Source organism: Lactuca saligna, chromosome 4, assembly GCF_052625555.1.
Source record: "Lactuca saligna cultivar CGN05327 chromosome 4, ASM5262555v1, whole genome shotgun sequence".
Classification (NCBI taxonomy): Eukaryota; Viridiplantae; Streptophyta; class Magnoliopsida; order Asterales; family Asteraceae; genus Lactuca; species Lactuca saligna.
This window is the reverse complement of record NC_136420.1, coordinates 121,371,079-121,393,992: the sequence shown is the minus strand read 5'-3', so window position 1 is coordinate 121,393,992 and position 22,914 is coordinate 121,371,079. Positions and strand designations below refer to the sequence as shown.

The window sequence follows — 22,914 nt, the reverse complement described above, 5'->3', positions numbered from 1 at the left end:
TTTTTGTTTGTCTAAACATAGTGCATTTTGATTGGTACTTTGAGAATAATAGCATTCTACTAATGTTTCTTTACACATAGAAGCAAAATACATACAAATTGTTGCAAATTCATACCTATAAAGTACACTCATATTATGGTTAAAAACTATAAGTATGTTGGAAGTGGCAATTTGGCTTTGAGGATTCGAAATTGAAGTTTCAAGTGGTCGCTCCCTCTCAATCCAACAACACCAACAGTCCCCTGCAATTAGCAAGAAATTGAGATGTTCTCAACAACTACAGTTCTTCCTATAACTGTAATACTTCATATGTTCTCCATCATCCCAACCATAATGTCAAAAATTGGGCTCGAATCACCAACCTGTTTGATTAAAATAAAATCATAACACTTCAGAAACTTGCTACACCTCTAGGGGCATTTTAGTAAGCATGTGATAATGGGCAAATGAAACCAAAAATTGTTTTTAATGAGTATTTCGTCCCTTTATGAAGTAAATGAGTAAATTGGCATATTATGAGAATCATAAAATCATATAATAAAGCAAGGAGAGGCACCCGAAGTTTCAACTTTTAAGAAGTCCATTATTTTATAATTACCTTTTTGTCCTTCTTAGGCACATCATTGTTAATTTCCTCACTTGTGTCAAGTGAAACATATAACTCCATATTTTCTTCATCTAAATATGCAAGCTGTTAGAAAATTCAAACTAAAATGACTGATAATAAAGTCTTTCATGTATTGGCTTACCAGTTCTCACGTCTGCTGCTCCTTCTCCTAATACTTTCATCTCTTTTTTCTTCATTTTGCCTTTCTCTTCCTCTATTTTTACTTCTTTCTCACTTTTATCTATAGCACATTCTTGAAATACTAATGAAGTAGTTTTATAAAGTAGTTTCAGATAATGTAATCAAAATAATGAAGTTTGAAGCACATTGTTCATGGTGGTGTCTCGACACTCTTCAATGCAATATCCAGATTCTCCCTTATTTGAATAACAAACTTCGTTTTTCCTATATGAGGCATAAGGTTGCAAACGGAAATGAAGCTACTTAGGTAGGAAAGACTAAATACGTCAAAATGCATTTATGAATGGTAAACATGATGTTACATGTATGGAATGTCGATGTCGACAATTCTTTTGTTAGTTTCTGAACAACCACAAAAGCAGGGAGCAAAGAAAAAAATCAACACATGTAGATAGTCGGACCATACAGACGATGGTGGAGCAGGGAAAGAAAAACGGTCGTGTATTGCAGCTCCGATGAAGACAAAGGGCTTGTTGGGAACATGAACGAAAAATGTTGTTCGGATGCTTTTCTTTGTAATGTATTTGGAAATCCTCCCTGAAACAATCAAAAAACCAATGGATTAGAAAAAATAAAGAGTCGCCAGTTTAGGCGTTATAACCCAGACGGCGGTGGTTGGAATCGACGATGGCGATATTTTGAAGGGCGTCACAATTGGCAATAGTAGGACAATTGACGGACCAACACGCTAGAGATGATTGATTGTGCACCCCTTTCTCCAACTTTGAATCAAAGGATTTATGACTGAAGATAACAACCAGTGAGAAAGGATGTGGGGATCGTAATTACAGAAAAAGAGGATTAAAGGTATAGATACATTTGAGGCGGTGAACGGTGTAACCAAGGTAAATGAAGCGGTGGAGTACAATAATCTACTTTTAGTGGTTACAATGACGGTAAAATCTGAAAGATTGAAAAAAAAGAGAGAAAAATCAACCATTGACATGGAAAAACTGTGCATAAGAGAACAAAAAATTAATAGTATAATAATAATAATAATAATAATAATAATAATAATAATAATAATAAAGTTGGGCCTCAAAATTAGTTTGCTATCACACATTGGTATCAGTTGTTCTTTTAGTAGACGACATACCCTTTAAAAAAGTTAAAAGAAGACAAGACTTATCCCTAAATATTATACATTTCCAAACCAAAAAATCAAATATTCTCCTTTGTTTTTCTTTCTATTTCTCTTTCTACTTATTAGATCAAAACAAGTGTTAAAATTAAGAAAAAGAAATAATGGATTTTATATGTCATTATTTTATAGAAATATGAAGATTGTTAAGAACAAAAAGTAGAATGATATTTAAATTTTCTTTTTTTTTTATATTATTTTTTAAAATTTTAAAATTTTTATGCAAACGAGTGATTATAAGACTAAATAGGTGTGAGCAACATATTTCGAAATGTTACCATACCAAAAAAGTGTCACCTCACATGCAATGTCAGTCATAGTGTTATAACACAAAGTGAGAAAATATACAACATGTTATAACACCCATTATTTTCCATGTCATCATTTTTTTGGATTTAATTTTAAAATTTTTTAGTAACCAAATTAATTTAATAAAACATGTTATTTAAATAAATCTAATTTGTTTTAATTAAACATAACATTTAAAATTCTAAAAAAGTTACAACAAAACAAATAATATTTAAAAACAAATACATACATACATACATATATATATATATATATATATATATATATATATATATATATATATATATATATATATATATATATATATATATATATTTCCCCCTAAATTATTCGTCTTGGTTACCATCGTACATATAATCTATCAAGTCTTCTCAAAGTTGTTTTTGTTTTAGCGCATCTTGAATATCAATGACTCTATATAAATATTTTGCTGTTCCTGATTGAAATTCTGTTGTCCATGGTTGAAAAGCACGTTCCACGTCCTTACGTACTCTTTTTTGTCTTCTCTTGAAAATTTTGTCTATTGATGTTATTGGGTGTCGAAACGCCTCCACAAATGTGGAATATGCTGGATATATTCCATCCATAAGGTAATACCCAAACTTATATTGATTTCCATTAACTGTGAAATGAGCATTCAATGCCTTTTCTGACAAAAGATCGTCGAATATTGGTGACTGATCAAGAACGTTGACGTCGTTGTTGGAACCCGCAACCCTTAAAAAAGCATGCCACATCCATAAATCTTGGGAAACAACAACCTCTAATACCAATGAAGACACTCCATGATGACCACTTTCATATTAGCCTTTCCACACCACGAGACAATTTTTCCATTTATGGTGTATGCAATCAATGCTTCCAAGCATATTCAGAAAATCATGTATTTCTTCATGCACTGTATATAGTTGTTGCATCTCATTCAACGAATATTTGTGTAAATATTTCTCACCGAAGGTTCGACAACACCTCTTGCTAATCTATAATTTTTTTTTTCGTGCAACTTTCTCAGACATTCGCATATAATCATCAATAGAATTAGACGACTCACCCATAGCCATAAACTTAATTGCCGCAATACATTTCTACAACCCTGTAAATCATCGCTTACCTCTAGCATCATATCTCATTTGGAAAAATTCATATCTAAAATATATTTAACAGGTAAAAAATTGTATTTATTTTTTCTAAAAGCTACTTCTATAATTTATTACAAAACTTGAAAGAAATGATATCTGCTTTCCAATGCGTTGACTATCCGTTCAAACACACTTTTTCGCAAACGGAACATTCTTTTGAGATCGTGTGACTGACAAACACAATTATCCGTAAAATGACCGTGAACTAGACGCTTATGCCATTCTTCACGATCTCTGTTTAACGTCACACATCGTCTTAGTAGTGGAGACTGGATCAGGTTGTAGTAACACGTTCGTACAATACTGGTACATCATACTCATAAATATATCGTCATCATCATCATTGGACAAGTCGAACAGATCCATTTTTTAAAAAAATTGAGAAGAATTGAGATTTTATAAAATGTAGGGAAAGAAAGAATGAGGGTGAATGAATGAGGAATGGATTGTATGTATATTGGGTAAATACAAATTAATTTTTTTTAATGAAAATTGACCCTTCAACGATCACATTAGTCCAAAATCAAAAAAATCAAACGTGTTGCATTCCGTTATCATGATCACATTAGTCCAAAATCAAAAAAATCAAACGTGTTGCATTCCGTTATCATGATCACAGGACACCACATAACGGCTGAGGGGGCTATCTACACCCCGTTATGGGGCGTGAAGAAGCTCCCACGTTGGCAATAACTTACCCGATCGTCTAAAGAAAAAGTTGGGTAAAAAAAAGAGATTTTTTTCCATCACGTGTTTAAAATTTTATATATTTGTGTTCATTTATTATTTCATTCCGTTTTCTATGTGTACCGTTATTCTTTCAAACGTTTCTTTAAAACAATGTTAAATTCAGAGAATACATATTCTGACACTGTTAAATGCAAGCATTAAATACTTGTAAATGTATTTCTTTGTTGATTTTATGAGAGCATTTGTTACTCTTCAAAGATCAAAGTATCAAACAATTCACGTGGCAACCAATTTACCGCATCAAAAGGGCATGCAGTTTGCAATTCAGAAGTCTTAAGACTTTCATCTTATTTTTAGCCTAATTTTTTCATTACTTTTATTCATCCACTTTTAATCGCTTTATTATCTTTCTCATGTCATATTATACTATTGTATGATTAAATATATATTAATATTCAAATTGTAGAATCATATGTCTAAATATTTTGTTCTTCTATCATATAATCTATCTCATCCAAAAATTAAATCGTGCAAATAACATTTAATTACTTTCAACTATGTAAGATTATGTTTGGTGACAGAAAAGTTATTTGATGGATAAAAGACTGGTTGCTGATATATATGTTAGTGCCGATAAAAAATGATGTTTGATAAAACACATGAAAGATATATAATGATATAAAATATGATTTAGGATACTAAATTTCTATAATTAATTAAGGAATATTTAGAATATTTTCAAAAAACTTCTGTTTTAAAAAAGACAAAACTATAAAAATGGTTCTTGTGGTTTGTAAAAAACTTTGGATAGGATCAAAAAAGTTTTTAACTTCAATGGAAAGTTCAAAATCAAGAAATTCATGCTATTTTAGTCCAAAAAAACTTGAAAAGACGTTTATACCCTTATTTATTTACTTTTACTTTTTTTTTTTTTTTTTTTTTTTTTTTTTTTTTTTTTACATTTTATTAACATAATAATAATAATAATAATAATAATAATAATAATAATAATAATAATAATAATAATTGGTTTTGCCATCCAGAAAGGACTAACGGCGCAGCTTGTTGCCCGTTTGCCTTGAATCGATATGTATTGAACTTTTATGTAAGATTAATTAATATATATTTGTTAGAAAAAAATAAGAAAAAATAGACAAAACTCTCCTTCTCTCTATCTTATGTCTCTCTTTCTCTCTTTCTCTCTCTCTCTCTCTCTCACACACACACACACAAACATATACTCACAGACGATCAAACCCAAAAGACTAGAACATCTCCGACGTATCCCGTCCTCTGATGTATGTTATCGTTCACCCTTCCCTTTTTCCTCAAAACCCACAGACATATTTCACACACAAACACTAGTTTCTTGGTTTTTTTTTTTATTTTTTTTTTATTTTTTTATTTTTTATATTTGTGATTGTATATAAAACCCAGTTTCAAACTTCAATCTGAAGCTTGAAAATTACACATACATACGCACCATTGGTAACTCCTCAAAACTCGAGATTTCTCCAATAAGCTTGCATCCGGTCTCATCCTAATTTATCCCTTCCTCATCAGCAAAAGAACGACAAAACATTAACTCCATAACCTCCACTCAATTGACTCGTGTGGTATTAGAACACAATGGTTGGTGGTTTTTGATACAATGTGATCATCTCAGTTCTCTATGCAAATTAGATTTTAACTAAACCTGAAAAACTTATCCAGAAAGGCGATACATAGTTCAAAGTTTAATTTGACATCCTGAAGGGGAATGTATATATCCGAGTTCTACTTAAATAGTCTCGGTTTTCATATTCTTTATCTTTGATATGTGCAGTCCTCAATCGCCGGACGGCTGCCCTCCACCCCGTTGCTTCACCTGCATGCCCTTTTTATCATTTGTTGGCTAGCCCCTTGTATTTCATGGCATGACCCTCGCTTTCCCACCGACGAACCAGTATAGAAGTCGAAAGGGAAGGCAATAGAAAGGGGTCTCCCTCTCTTTGTTTTCTTCTCGCCGCTTTTCTCGTCCATCCTACCCTGTGCCTCTTAAAAATTCAGTTACATGTATATAAGCATCCATTAGTTAAGGGGGTTGGGGGGTTTTTAGGTTGTTAAGTGGGGGGCGGCCCCGACCCCCTGGATGGCTAGCTGATTCCGGGTGCTCTTTTCTCTCTGTTCATTTAGTTGTGCTCTTTTCTCTCTGATTCCGGGTGCTCTTTTTCTCTCTGTTCATTTAGTTGTGCTTGAACCGCGTACTTTCCCCGACCCCCCTATTCTGCCTAAATTCATTTTCTTCTTCTAAGCCCTTCTTTCTTAGCACTAAGTTACTTACGGAATCTCAAATCTCTCTCGCTTCTTCAGCTTGTTCCTGTTCGTCTATTCGGGATGGGGCAGGCATCCCACATACATGAAGAATAGAGAGGGGGTTATCCTGCTTAAACTTGGGAAGTTTACTACTGGAAATTGGGAATGGCTATAAGTAGGCCGAATCTTCCTGAAGTGAGCGAATTGCATGTAGAGATCCGTAGGGGCTTATAGCTTAATTGGTTGAAACGTACCGCTCATAACAGTGATATTGTAGGTTCGAGCCCTAATAAGCCTACCTTTTCACCTTCGATGGTTTCTCTTCACCTCAGTCAAAGTACCCACCAGCCTGCATATCTCAATCTAGAGACGGGGGGTTTCATCGAAGCTGTGTTTAGGAAATCTGCAATGGGGTTCACTCATTAGGAGGCTGCGCAATTGACTGGAGGATGCCGACAATGGGGTTAAGAGGTAGATTCTAGAAGATGAAATGACAGAAACTTGTAGATGTCTGACAATGGGGTTTTACCATCGAGGTTTCATGATGGTAGGTTTCAATATTCAAGACGTGAATCCATTGGTTCAAGAAAAAGGGGGGGGGGGATAGAGGCGATGAGAAGTAAGATACTTACCGGCGATGAAGGGCGGCGAGAAATCTGGGCGGTCGACGACGACATTAGGGTGGCCACGTTAGGGCTTCTCGACGGGAAAGGTGAGTGAGAATGGAGAGCAATTTTGATGCTGATGACTTTTTGATGAGTGAGAGAAGGAGAAAGAAATAAGTCGGGGTGTTGTAGCTTGTAGGGCCCATTATTTTTTTTAATTATAAAACAATTAAAATAAATAAAGAAAATTTTAAAAAGAAATTAAAAGGGCATAAAAGTCATTTCAAGTATTATAGGGATTAAAACCAAAGAAAGTTTTTGATTTTGGACCTTCCATACAACTTGCAAACTTGTTGGACTCTATCTAAAATTTTTAGAAACCACAGTGACCAATTTTACAGTTTTATCTTTAAAAAAAACTAACTTATAAATTATTTTTTTGATTGACAAAAATAATAATTTAAAAAATTAAAAAAATAAGTTAACTTTATAAGTTAGTTGTAGCTTATTAAACTCAACCTAAGACAAAAGTTAAGACATTTAATTGGTAATGTTTCTAAAATACGTTATGATTTTGTCTTTTTTAACATTTTATTGTTGTAATTTATTAACATATTTCTATATTTAGTTAGCAACCATTAAAAAAGAGTTTATTAGTGATTATATATAAAAAATGATTTTTCCTCGTGAAGCATTAAGATTTTGTTAGTGTTTACCTACTCCTTTAAATATGAATTTTCCTCATGATTCATGAAACATAGAGATTTGAGAGTTGCAAAAAGAAATAAAGGTGCAGAACCAAGGTGGGACACGTATCGAATCAAAACTAGAGAAAGCCGGAGAAGGGAAACGAAGAAGCAACATGAACTTGTAGTTGTTCGGCTGCATGGATTTGTTGGTTTAGAATAGAGATATGTATGTTAAACACTTAGTTACTCACACACGCATATTTGTGTTTGCATGATCGTGGTCGGTTGATTATTTTATTATTGATCACTTGAACTTATTAGACACATGTCTAATCTATTTTTGGTTGATGTGTTCCATGATCACATGTGTAAAGAGGCTAGATATGATCTAGCTCGTAATTGATAGAGAATTTAGATCGAGACCACTTTTGGTGACTTCGTTTTTGGAAGATAGCCTTTAGAGTTTTCAGGTAGTAATCCCCAATAGCATGAATATCGAGTGAACACCACCCCAGGGGTGGGTAGGTTGCGTGTGACGTGAGGCGGAAGACGGGTGAAGACGGATGCTCTGACTGGGCAATTCAATTTTGGACCGTTGTAATACCTTTTTCAACCGTTTGTGAATTAAAAAAAAAAAATCTTTTTATTATTTTTCAAATTCTATCTATATATACATTCATTTTAGACATAATTTCCACTAGAATACACCCATATTATTCCAAAACAAACACACACATTCAACCAAAAAATGAATAATTTTCCAGGTTCAATTTATGTGTGTATTATAGAGCTATTGCATGTATTTTGTGGCGTGGTATTGTATAAATGTAATTTTTGCCGGATTGATCAAGGAAAACCCATCACCACCATCATGAGATGGTGGCTGCTACCGCCACCGGCCGCCACCTTGGTTGGTTGTGTGCTCTTGCATGTGATTGGACCGTTATTTGGGATGATTTTGATATATTTTGGTTTAGAATCATAACCACCATCACCGCGAGGTGGTGGCTGCCGCCGTGAGCCGCCGTCGAGGACCACTGCCTGAGGTGGCAGTAGGTGGTGCCCGGCCTAGTGAAACCCTAATTTGACCAAAAACTTAACAATTAGACTAATTGGCATGTGATTGGGTTAGAAACCCTAATTAGGGTTTAGAAAACCCTAATTTTGGAGATTTTAGTTTGGACTTGCCGGGACCCGCGTTTTGGACCAGTGTATTGAAGCTATGACTTATGCCCAATTACATTGTATGATCGGTCTAGTGGAGTGATGGACTTAATGGATTAAGTAAGAACACTTAACCCTAATCGTCATATTATGTGAAAACCCTAATTGTGTTGGGGTTTAAGTTGGGCTTAGATGTTTGGATTCTTGATGGGCCATCCAAGAACAAGTATATGGACTAGAATATTTGGATATGCTTTAGGGTAAGGCCCATGTATGGGGTTTGGGCCCAAATTGGAAAATTAGGTAATATATTGGGCCCTTATTTATTATTTGACTTTTAGGCCTCCAGAGTTTGATTTTGGGCCTTGGTTTTGGACCAATCTGGGTTAGGGTAAAATAGTCTCTTTATGTCACACCCCAAAACCAAGAACGGCGGAAACGTTCTGGGGCGGAGGACGTCATGTAAAGTATCACAACACAGTGAATGTAAATAAGCAAACAACATCATCCATTGCATTAAATATATAATTTTAATACAAGCGTGTTCTGTACAATATAGACACCAAAAATAATGTATATCAAAATAATAAGATGAGTCTTGGATGCGCTCCATCTTCTCAAAAGATGGCCTCGGTACCTGTCTACTGATGAACTGAGAATACAAGTTATTTTGAAAGAGTTTATCAGCATTAAGCTGGTGAGTTCATAAGTATTTTAGTGTCGGTATTTGTCATCCAAAAATGTTTGAACATGTATCAAGTATAAGTTTGTAAAATGTATGTAAAGGTTTGCAATTGTTTGTAAAAGTTTGAATCTCTCAGAAAAACCTATATTTTCTATTAAAGTAGCCTTCTACCAAGGCTTAACTGTTTTGTATGCTCGTTTGATGTAAAAGTGTGTAATTTCCCAAACGTAACTATCATTTAACAAAATATAGTTTGTACATTATCATTTAAGTGAGGTTATCACTAAAATATGTAATGGGTAAATCATTGTAGTACTGTAGTCTTGTATTATAAGAACTACTGTTGTACTAACTACCTTAAACCGGATTTATATTAAGGCATTATGTGATAAATTGCACCATACTATCGACTAGTAACAACGACATAATGAATGGTCGTAATAATGGAATGACGTTTGGCACCCGCAGACCTGCAGGTCTGGCTGTAGCTAGCAGCAAGGTGTAGGATTGTCAATCCAGTATAGATCTATACACAAACTCACGCTCTCCCTCCAAGAGAATTCTGGCTACAACTCGAGCCATGACATTTAAGTCATGCTCCGATTTAAATCACAATAATTAAAGTATTCATGTATATGTAATGTTTCTCGTTCTAGTATAGTTGTATATGTATTGTTTCTAGCATCGTTGTATATGTATTGTTTCTAGTATAGTTGTATATGTATTGTTTCTAGCATCGTTGTATATGTATTGTTTCTAGTATAGTTGTATATGTATTGTTTCTAGTCTAGCTATATATGTATCGTTTCTAGTATAGTTGTATATGTATCGTTTCTAGTATAGTTGCATATGTATTGTTTCTAGTATAGATGTATATGTATTGTATTACCCCGATGGTAACTAGCTATTGATGTACTGGTAAATATGAATATGGAAGTACTTTTTATGTCTATACATGTATATATGATATATAACTAATATGGAAACGACCCTCGAATGGTCACCCGAAATCCCACCAGACCACATCTCAGTGCGCGAAAAGGAAATAGGGCGGATGGCCTTCCTAAGCCCTTTAAACATTACTTATATATATATATATATATATATATATATATATATATATATATATACACATATATGGGCATGCAATTTATAAGAAGTAAAACAAAGTTTAATAAAAGCATTTGATAAGTAAAAAGAGTTTGTAAAACATTTTGAAGTGAAACAGTTTGATAAACAGTTGAACAGTGATAAAATCATTGGTTTTCTAGTTATTAATCACATGTGATTAATGCAATCACATGTGATTGATGTAATAACTATAAGTATTTGACTTGTATTCCCCACCCCATAAAGTATTTAAAACATTTAAAAGTATTTCAAAGGTTGATTAAAGGGGTATGAACTCACCTGTGGTGAGTACATTGGATTGATGTATCGGGTACCGTGCTAGGTGGCAAACGGAGACTTGTTCACACGTTCGAGCCTAGTTATCATATAATGAGCATATATATAACTAATTAGCCAAATAATAACTTAAAAAAGTAAGTTAAGACACTTAGGAACATGTATACACTTTATATAAGTGTTATAGGTCCTAATGGTTGCATCTAAGTTGATACGGGACAAGGCAAAGGGGGTTTAATGCACCAATGACCTTGTATATGAGTTCACCACCCAACAAACCCCACCCTTTGGAGTTTATTGCCGTGAACCCATGAGTTTACAGTCGTGAACTTCTCACTTGGTGGTTTTGGGTGTTTTTAAGTGTTATCTTGATCCTAGAATAAGCCTAGCCTTGTTGGAATAATCCTTGAAGTAGTTTAAGGCCTTGGAATGCTCCTTTGGGGAGTTTACGGCCAAAGGAACATATCCCCTAGAGTTTACGGCCGTAAACTCCCTTTAAGGGATGATTTTGATGTAATTTGTTCCCCATTCAAGTCCCAAGTAGTCAAGGTTAATTGTCTTAAGGCTTTAAGGGTGTTTAGGGCATCTTTAACACTTGAAAAAGGGGTTTACGGCCCAAGATCTTTCCTTGGCCGTAAACTCCTAAAACCCTTAGATTTTGAAGTGTTTTGGTGTCAAAATTAAGCACAAGCATTAGAGGGTAAAGTCCTTAAGCTTTAGGGGGTGATTTAGGGCATTTATAACCCTTAAAAAGGGGTTTACGGCCCAAGAGAGTTCCTTGGCCGTAAAATCCTATAAATAGGGTTTCTTTGTTGATTTCTAGTCCTCCGTTTTGGACTTTACACCCCAAGAACGTTCTTGGGCCGTAAGCTCCCGGATCTTGTATTTTGGACATGTAAACAATGTTATAAAGCATATAACAAACATTAAAACACATTTAGGAAAGTAGACTCACAATCCGGGATGAAAACCCGAAGATCCGTCAGAGAGAAATGGCTTTTCTCTAGTTGGAATTGTGAATAATGAATTATTTAAATTCAGAAATCTATTTATAGTCCTGAAATATTTTGACAGAAAATATTTTTATTCCAGAAGTCGGACTATAACATTATGATACTTGAAATGTTCAAGTTTCACAATTACAGGAGCATCCACTCTCCTGATATATCCAGAAACGTAAACCCTAAAGTCTGGATCGTCCTCTCACTCTATCCGTCAGTCTGTGGATGGTAGGTTGTGCTCATGTCTAGCCTTGTTCCTAGGGAATGTTGCAGTGATTGCCAGAATTTTGAGGTGAACCTACTATCTCGTTTGGAGATAATGGATATAGGCACACCATGTAGTCGTATGATTTCCCTAATGTATGTTCTCGTCAGTTTCTCCATCTCTTCGGTTTCTTTGATAGGCAGGAAGTGTGTAGACTTGGTCAATCTATCAACGATGACCCATATGGTATCAAGTCCACCCGTTGTCTTGGGCAACTTGGTTATGAAGTCCATAGTGATCCGCTCCCACTTCCATTCTGGAATCTCTGGTTGTTGCAGTAAACCGGAGGGCTTCTGGTACTCGACCTTAACCTTTGCGCAAGTAAGGCATTTACTTACTAAGGTAGCAATCTCTGCTTTCATATTAGGCAACCAGTATAGCTTTTTAAGATCCAGATACATCTTATCTGAACCTGGGTGGACGGAATACCGAGTGTTGTGCGCCTCGGTTATGACTAAGTCTCGGAAACCACCGTGTTTCGGTGTCCAGATCCGGTCCATGAAGTATAAGGCTCCGTCACCCTTGGCTTCTAAATTCTTGTCCATTCCTCTGAGGGATTCACTCGTCACATTTTCAGGTTTCATGGCTTCAAGTTGGGCCGCCTGAATTTGGTTAGACAAGTGTGAATGGATGGTTATTGATAGTGATTTGACTTTGCGACCAGAATATTCCTTCTGACTTAGGGCGTCTGCTAATACGTTGGCTTTACCCGGATGATAACGAATGTCGCATTCGTAATCACTGAGTAGCTCGACCCACCTTCGTTGTCTCATGTTGAGCTCCTTTTGATCGAATATGTGTTGTAAACTCTTGTGGTCGGTAAAGATAGTGCTCTTCGTTCCATACAAGTAATGTCTCCAGATCTTCAGAGCAAACACCACTGCTCCCAGTTCAAGATCGTGGGTCGTATAGTTAACTTCGTGTGTCTTCAACTGTCTGGAAGCATAGGCGATGACCTTACCTCGCTGCATCAGAACACACCCGAGCCCTTGGTTCGATGCATCACAATAGACTACGAAGTCTTCTAACCCTTCGGGGAGAGATAGTATTGGTGCGGTGCACAAGGCTCGCTTGAGCGTTTGGAACCCTCTCTCTTGTTTCTCTTCCTAGTCAAAGGCCACGCCTTTCTGGGTCAGGGTTGTAAGAGGTTTCGCTATTCGGGAGAAGTTCTGAATGAATCTGCGGTAGTAGCCAGCGAGACCTAGAAATTGACGAATTTCTGTCGGTGTCTTGGGTGCTGACCAGTTCTCAATGGCTTTAATTTTGGATGGGTCCACGTGGATTCCCTCTTCGCTTACCACGTGTCCTAAGAATTCGACTCTTCGGATCCAAAATTCACATTTCGAGAACTTCGCATAAAGTTTCTCCGTTCGTAAAGTTCCTAAAACTAGTCGTAGGTGATCGCCATGCTCTTCTTTATTTCGGGAGTAGATCAGGATGTCGTCAATGAAAACGATGACGAACTGATCCAAGTAAGGCCGACATACTCTGTTCATCAGGTCCATGAAAACTGCTGGCGCATTGGTCAATCCGAATGGCATCACCACGAACTCGTAATGTCCGTAACGAGTTCGGAAGGCTGTCTTCGGCACATCCTCCTCGAGCACTCGTAACCGGTGATATCCGGATCTTAGATCAATTTTGGAAAAATAGTTCGCCCCTTGCAGTTGGTCAAATAGATCGTCTATGCGAGGCAGAGGGTAACGATTTTTGACCGTCAGTTTGTTGAGTTCTTTGTAGTCGATACACATACGGAATGATCCATCTTTCTTCTTAACGAACAAGACCGGTGCTCCCCAAGGTGAGAAGCTTGGTCTTATGAAGCCCTTGCTGAGTAGTTCGTTAAGTTAATCAGATAATTCCTGCATCTCTGCTGGTGCTAAGCGGTAGGGCGACTTGGCTACTGGGGTAGCTCCTGGGACTAAGTCGATTCTGAACTCGACTTGTCGTTGCGGAGGTAATCCAGGTAGTTCTTCTGGGAAAATGTCGGGGAAGTCGCTCAATACTGGAATGTTCTTGAGTTCTTTCGTTTCGAGGTTCGTGTCGACGACATGAGCAAGGAATGCGTGGTATTCTTTGCGCAGATATTTCTGTGCTTGAATACTTGATATAATGCGAAGACTCGCACCAGGTTTGTCGCCGTAGACTATAAGAGTTTCGTTAGACGGAAGGTTTAGTCGGACTGCTTTCTCGAAGCACATGATGTCGGCGTGATGAAGACTCAATCAATCCATGCCGATGATAACGTCAAAGCTTTTTATTGAGACCGGCATGAGGTCGATTGGGAATGAATGGTTATCTAGGGTTAGGATACACCCTAAGTATATGTTACTGGTGTTTTCTGTTTTTCCATTAGCCATTTCTATTGTGAATTGTTCTTTAAGTGCGTGTGGCTGTTGTTTAAGCATGCGAGCAAATTTGTGGTTCACGAAGCTTCGCTCCGCTCCACTATCGAACAGAATGCATGCATAGGAGTTATCGAGGAGGAACGTACCAGTTACCACTGTCGGGTCAGCAACTGCTTCCCCATGGCCTATAGCTAGTACCCTCCCTGCTCCTCCAGCATTTCTCGCTTTGGGGCAGTCCCTTTTATAGTGGCCTGTTTCGCCACATCCATAGCAAGTTGGGCTCGCGCCAGAGCCAGGGACTTGTGTGATTGGTTATGCCAGGAACTTACAGAAACGGACGGTGTGTCCTTTCCTGTTGCAGTTAGAGCACTGCATTTCACGGCAGGGGCCGTTGTGGTGGAAGTTGCATTTGTTGCACTTCGGCAGACTTCCAGCATACTGCTTCATCGGAGCAGTAGTAGTAGCAGGGGTTACCGTGGCATGTGCTGCCACAATTTGCTGCTTCTTGGCAGCTCACTGCCTCTTCTTGTCATCCTAGAACTTCCGCTTGGTGTCAGCGGGTTTGGAGGGTTCCGAGATGGCTAGGGTTGTTGTGGTTGCAGGGGTTTTGACACCATGGTCAATGAGTCGCTGTGCTAGTCGCTTGGCACTGTCGAAGGTAGCGGGGTTTGATGATAGGACATTCCCCTGATACGGAGGCACTAGCCCCCATATGTACCTTTCAATCTTCTTCCCTTCAGTGGGAACCATATTAGGGCAGAGGGCCACCAGTTCGCTAAATCTGGCGGTGTAAGCAACAATGTTGGTGCCCTTCATGGTCAGGCTCCAAAGCTCCTACTCTAATTTCTGGATCTCGCCCCTCGGGCAGTATTCCTCAATCATGAGGTCTTTCATCGTATCCCAGCCTATGTTGTTGGCCACGACGAGAGTTAGAGATTTAACGTGGCCGTTCCACCACGTCAGTGCCTTCCCTTCGAAGGTGCATGCGGCATATTTGAGTTTGCTCGCAGCAGGGCAAGAACAAATTTCGAAGACTGATTCAGTCTTCTCGAACCATTACGAGAGAGCAATGACTCCGCCGGTCCCATGAAAGGACTTCGGCTTGCAGTTGGTGAAATCCTTGTAAGTGCACTCTCTCGAGCGCATAGGAGTTTCAACCGGAATGGAGTTAACCGGGGTTCCACCTCTGCTGGCATCAGTAGAGTGATACTGAGCCATGGCAGTTGCCACTGCTGTAGCTACGGCAGCATTTAGGGCTGCTGTATCAATGACCGAAGGTGGTGGAGGTGGTGTAGGTGTAGGGTTATTCCGGGTAGATTTGTGAGGAGGTATCTTTCAGCTATAAGTTTATAAAGATGAGAAAAGTGGTAAGAATCAATTTGTAAGTAATGTGAGGATGACACATGGACTAACTAACCATAGCCCAACAATTGAATGAGTGTTTGAGATCGTAACCAGAAAGATGTGTAGGAAAACCCAAATGTAAAGATTCTTCCCACAGAGTAGGTAGTTGTCAATAATACTGGTATTACTGATGTTATGAGTTCAATGAAAATTGACCTAACAGTAGGTCTTACATCATACCATACGGAAAGTTTGATAGTTTTTAAATTCCTAATTAGAGTACTGAAAGTTAGGAATATTTTACAGATAAGTGCTACTTAGAGCACGGATGTTAAAGGCTAATCCTTAACCCAAAAGATAATGATGTACTAGACATCATCTAACAGCGATGAGTATTCCTCGGGAGAACCCTGAGGTCTCTCATTTGTCGGACCACCTCTTGAAGGTGTCGTTCATGAGCCCTTTGACGAGCTTGCAGTTCCATGACTTTAGCTTGAGAGGCAACCAGATGTTGCTGTAGGGTTTCATTGGTTCTCCGGGTCCGTTCCATGTCTTCTTCGAGACGGAGAATGCGGACTGTGTTGACACCAAAGTTGGCATCAATCTCCACGACCCGGTCGACGGCTGCTCGACCTTGCTCGACATTACGAGCTATTCTGCGGATAATGACAGGTAGAGCTCGGTCAGCAGAGCCACCATCACTGACGTTGTAAAAGATTCGGTCCCCAAAGTATGGTAAGGGTTGACCTTGTTCATCATTCCAGCGATTCTAGTTATCTACCCACAAGGGAGTGGGACCTAGAAACGCTGGTCGAGGGTTGTTATTCGGGGCTTGACCTACTGGAGGTAGGTTGTTGATTTCGGGCTCAGAGTCTGATCCATCCTAGAAGCCTTCAGCTTGATGATCATCCAACGGGATTTGGTGTTCATCGTCAGACTCTGCTTCGAGCCATCCTGCGTTGCCTTCATTTGGAAAGTATGGGTCGCCGTGATGGAATCCAACCATTTAAATCTACGCGAGAAGAGAGGTATAAAGATATAGTATACATGTAGTTGGTAGTACAAAATACACCTATAGTATTTTAAGTTTAGGTTCTACTGATCTTCTTGTGGTATTATTGATAAGTTTTTAGACTTGTTAACACATCACAACCATTCTAGGGCATATGCTAATCACTCCTTGGACCAACATAGTTGATCAGGCTATGCCATTCCCAGGACTGACCATATATCACCGAGCTTACCTGTGATATTTAACAATCGTAATACTTTTGTTCTTGTCGTTGTGACACTGTTTTAGTATGAATGTAGACTAGTATACTTAATTAAATATTTTAGTATTTTAAGTATAGACTCTTGGTCAGAGTGTTTTAATCCCAACTAGGTTTATAGTTTAGTATATCTTTTATGGGTTGATATACTTGATTCACTATAAACAATGCTCTGATACCAATCTGTCACACCCCAAAACCAAGAACGGCGGAAACATTCTAGGGCGGAGGACGTCATGTAAAGTATCACAACACAGTGAATGTAAATAAGCAAACAACATCATCCATTACATTAAATATATAATTTTAATACAAGCGTGTTCTGTACAATATAGACACCAAAAATAATGTATATCAAAATAATAAGATGAGTCTTGGATGCGCTCCATCTTCTCAAAAGCTGGCCTCGGTACCTGTCTACTGATGACCTGAGAATATAAGTTATTTTGAAAGAGTTTATCAGCATTAAGCTGGTGAGTTCATAAGTATTTTAGTGTTGGTATTTGTCATCCAAAAATGTTTGAACATGTATCAAGTATAAGTTTGTAAAATGTATGTAAAGGTTTGCAATTGTTTGTAAAAGTTTGAATCTCTCAGAAAAACCTATATTTTCTATTAAAGTAGCCTTCTACCAAGGCTTAACTGTTTTGTATGCTCGTTTGATGTAAAAGTGTGTAATTTCCCAAGCGTAACTATCATTTAACAAAATATAGTTTGTACATTATCGTTTAAGTGAGGTTATCACTAAAATATGTAATGGGTAAATCATTGTAGTACTGTAGTCTTGTATTATAAGAACTACTGTTGTACTAACTACCTTAAACCGGATTTATATTAAGGCATTATGTGATAACTTGCACCATACTATCGACTAGTAACAACGACATAATGAATGGTCGTAATAACGGAATGACGTTTGGCACCCGCAGACCTGCAGGTCCGGCTGTAGCTAGCAGCAAGGTGTAGGATTGTCAATCCAGTATAGATCTATACGCAAACTCACGCTCTCCCTCCAAGAGAATTCTGGCTACAACTCGAGCCATGACATTTAAGTCATGCTCCGATTTAAATCACAATAATTAAAGTATTCATGTATATGTAATATTTCTCCTTCTAGTATAGTTGTATATGTATTGTTTCTAGTATAGTTGTATATGTATTGTTTCTAGCATCATTGTATATGTATTGTTTCTAGTATAGTTGTATATGTATTGTTTCTAGTCTAGCTGTATATGTATCGTTTCTAGTATAGTTGTATATGTATCGTTTCTAGTATAGTTGTATATGTATTGTTTCTAGTATAGATGTATATGTATTGTATTACCCCGATGGTAACTAGCTATTGATGTACTGGTAAATATGAATATAGAAGTACTTTTTATGTCTATACATGTATATATGATATATAACTAATATGGAAACGACCCTCGGATGGTCACCCGAAATCCCACCAGACCACATCTCAGTGCGCGAAAAGGAAATAGGGCGGATGGCCTTCCTAAGCCCTTTAAACATTACTTATATATATATATATACATATATGGGCATGCAATTTATAAGAAGTAAAACAAAGTTTAATAAAAGCATTTGATAAGTAAAAAGAGTTTGTAAAACATTTTGAAGTGAAACAGTTTGATAAACAGTTGAACAGTGATAAAATCATTGGTTTTCTAGTTATTAATCACATGTGATTAATGCAATCACATGTGATTGATGTAATAACTATAAGTATTTGACTTGTATTCCCCACCCCATAAAGTATTTAAAACATTTAAAAGTATTTCAAAGGTTGATTAAAGGGGTATGAACTCACCTGTGGTGAGTACATTGGATTGATGTATCGGGTACCGTGCTAGGTGGCAAACGGAGACTTGTTCACATGTTCGAGCCTAGTTATCATATAATGAGCATATATATAACTAATTAGCCAAATAATAACTTAACAAAGTAAGTTAAGACACTTAGGAACATGTATACACTTTATATAAGTGTTATAGGTCCTAATGGTTGCATCTAAGTTGATACGGGACAAGGCAAAGGGGGTTTATTGCACCAATGACCTTGTATATGAGTTCACCACCCAACAAACCCCACCCTTTGGAGTTTACGGCTGTGAACCCATGAGTTTACGTCCGTGAACTCCTCACTTGGTGGTTTTGGGTGTTTTTAAGTGTTATCTTGATCCTAGAATAAGCCTAGCATTGTTGGAATAATCCTTGAAGTAGTTTAAGGCCTTGGAATGCTCCTTTGGGGAGTTTACGGCCAAAGGACCATATCCCCTAGAGTTTACGGCCGTAAACTCCCTTTAAGGGATGATTTTGATGTAATTTGTTCCCCATTCAAGTCCCAAGTAGTCAAGGTTAATTGTCTTAAGGCTTTAAGGGTGTTTAGGGCATCTTTAACACTTGAAAAAGGGGTTTACGGCCCAAGATCTTTCCTTGGCCATAAACTCCTAAAACCCTAAGATTTTGAAGTGTTTTGGTGTCTAAATTAAGCACAAGCATTAGAGGGTAAAGTCCTTAAGCTTTAGGGGGTGACTTAGGGCATTTATAACCCTTAAAAAGGGGTTTATGGCCCAAGAGAGTTCCTTGGCCGTAAACTCCTATAACTAGGGTTTCTTTGTTGATTTCTAGTCTCAAATGTTTATACATTAACCCCTAAACAAGTTGTCTAACAAGGAATCGGGACTAGGAAGCCTTTAGGCTCCGTTTTGGAGTTTACACCCCAAGAACGTTCTTGGGCCGTAAGCTCCCGGATCTTGTATTTTGGACATGTAAAAAATGTTATAAAGCATATAACAAACATTAAAACACATTTAGGAAAGTAGACTCACAATCCGGGATGAAAACCCGAAGATCCGTCAGAGAGAAATGGCTTTTCTCTAGTTGGAATTGTGAATAATGAATTATTTAAATTCAGAAATCTATTTATAGTCTTGAAATATTTTGACAGAAAATATTTTTATTCCAGAAGTCGGACTATAACATTATGAAACTTGAAATGTTCAAGTTTCACAATTACAGGAGCATCCACTCTCCTGATATATCCAGAAACGTAAACCCTAATGTACACAAACTTGTTCGGACAAGTTTGAAAATCACCGAAACTGGACTAGCTTCTATTGAATAGATAATGTTCGTACAATTGGAACTTTCGGGTTGTCACACTTTACCCCAAGTATGGAGTTATGGTTATGCATTGAAACCTAAATGGTTAATTGGGTGTTGTTTTGATGTTAACAGTTCGGGAATCTGTCATCCAACAACTAGTGTTTTATCCGCGGGACTTTAGTAGTGTGAGGCGAGTCTCCTCACCATACCAATGGGTCGAAGGCACCAAGGCCCACCCATTATGTGTTATGTGGTATGCTGGTTGATATGTGGTATGTTAGTTAATTATGTGGTATGTGATATGCTAGTTGTCTTTGTGGTACTTGCATAGAAGACCCCGAGGGTTCCCGAGGCAATTGTATATAAGACCATGTGGGGGTTCCCATGGCAGTGGGCTAAGACCATGTGGGGGTTTCCATGGCACCCGAAGTAAGACCTTGGAGGGTTTCTAGGGCATCCTTATATGTTTGTATGTATGGTTTATATGGTAGTTAGTTAAGATCATGTTTGGGTTCCCATGACAGTGGGCTAAGACCATGTGGGGGTTCCCATGGCACCCGATGTAAGACCTTGGAGGGTTTCCATGGTATCCAAATATGTTTGCATGCATGACTTATGTGGTTGATGTGACTTATGTAACTTATATGGTTGATATGGTTCATGTGATTATGTGGATTTTGTGGGTATGTTATGGGGAACTCACTAAGCTTCGTGCTTACAATTTTGTTTATGGATTCATGTATCATTGGTTTTGAAAGAAAGGGCACGACTTGATCACAATGCACACACCCGTGTTTTCCGCATTATGTGATTTTAGGATGTAACTCTGATAAATGTTTTAATTAAGCGATGTTTTTGAATGGTTGGATTAAGTAACATCTGTGTTTGATTATAATGAAAAATGATTTTTTTACCCATGATTTTTGAGTTGTTACAGTGTGGTTTTATTTTTTTATGTTTTCAAAAAATTAATTTATATTATAAATTATGTTTTTTATTTAATATAATATTTAAAAAATAAAAAAATAAAAAATGAATTTGTGGAGTGATAACCATTTCTAATGTTTAGTGGGTTGGTGGTGAAGCTGACGTATCAACGCTTTTTCGGTGGGTTGGGTGTGACCACTCCACACAGCCTAATGCCATGTCTATCTCCCCTCTCCACTTAATTCGTTAGACCGTTTTTAATTTGATTTTTTACCTTTTTAAAATACATCTATGTACATATAGTTGGAAATAGTGTCAAATGTCATTAAACAGTTGGTAATATTTCTGAATAATAATAGAATCTTTTTTAGGGGTTGCATCATTACACAAATAACATTAAGGAAATGGAATAAATAAGTAGTTAATTTATTAAAGATTAATAAACTAATAAGAAATTATTTTGGTAATTAATTAAATTGTTTTGTATTAATTAAATAGCTTAAATATTAATTAATCAAAGAGATTAATTGAAATATTCTACAAGGTCCTAGAGAGATGATGGTGGACGATTTTGTTATCCATATGATAGGGATAAGACATGTTTTGAATAATATAAATATAAACCTTAAGAGTTTGACTCTCTTGAGGATTTATTTGCTTCCTACAAATAGGATACTTAGGATCACACTCAAGATATTCCTAAGAGTAAAAATTCGTTCTCCTCCCTCTCTATATTCTACTTGGACGAAATTCATAACCCCTTTCCTAGGGTTAGTGAATTGCGCATAAATGTAGTGACAAAGAACATAGTTTGGCATGCTGAATTAAAGTTTGTACAATTAAACATGGTGATTTGGGTGTTCAAGAAATGTATTGATTGTATATGGTGTTACAAAAAGGATCTAGATCTAGACTACATAAATAACACACACTTACACACTCAACTTTTACATCCCTCAAGAACACCTCTACAAGTGGACTAAACCCACCTTATATAGAGGTGTTTACATGTCTCTTTCTTTCTCACTCTCACTAACACATGTGTCAAAAGGCTAATGCGCCACATGGAAGTGAGTTTTACAAAAGTCAAACTATTACAAACTCAATCATGAATAACTTTGTACCCAAACATTCTCCCCATCATAGTTAGGAATGAATGACTCGCTTCAACTCTTCCAAATTCGAGCAACTACGCGATTCGAGCCTCAAAGGTGACACATGTTGAAACGAACTTCAATCTTCAATTCTTCCATGATTCTTCAATTTGGGCTCTAGGATGTGGGATCATACAATCCGAGCAGCAACGAATGATTAGCTCCAAATAATCATCCAAAATTTGCGCGTAAAAACACACCCAAAAAATCTTCAGTAAAACCAAACCCATTTAGAATACATCACTTCCGAACTTCCAATTGCATCATCTTGTAGGCTTCAAAACTTCAAGATCACTTTGGTCTTTAAATCCGTGTATGAAAAATTCAAGTTCGCGTTTCCATATAAACTTCTCCCCATTTTTATAATCAAAATTTGATTATAAAACCTCCAAGAAAAAAGAACGTGCTCTATTCAGAATTTTTCATGTCAAAACTCTCCCTTAACATGTGGCATAAACTTTGTGCTTCAATCCGGAAAATCCAAAAAATAATCAATCTTTATCTTCGTTCGTGGATCGCCTTTGACAAAATTTCTCAAAAGTGGGTAGAAATTGTCAATTTC

At 37.1% G+C, this 22,914-nt stretch overlaps 1 long non-coding RNA gene across 2 annotated transcripts; it reads right to left on the bottom strand.

The window, feature by feature from the left end:
* Positions 1-42: 42 nt before the first annotated feature.
* On the bottom strand, positions 43-1,574 carry LOC145038780 (uncharacterized). Of its 2 annotated transcripts, XR_013679563.1 has the most exons (4): positions 1,111-1,574; positions 750-1,012; positions 599-678; positions 43-362 (listed from the first exon to the last, which is right to left on the bottom strand). It is a non-coding gene; the product is annotated as an uncharacterized LOC145038780 (long non-coding RNA). The 2 variants fall into 2 exon arrangements; XR_013679562.1 differs by having other exon boundaries at positions 750-1,574.
* Positions 1,575-22,914: the final 21,340 nt, after the last annotated feature.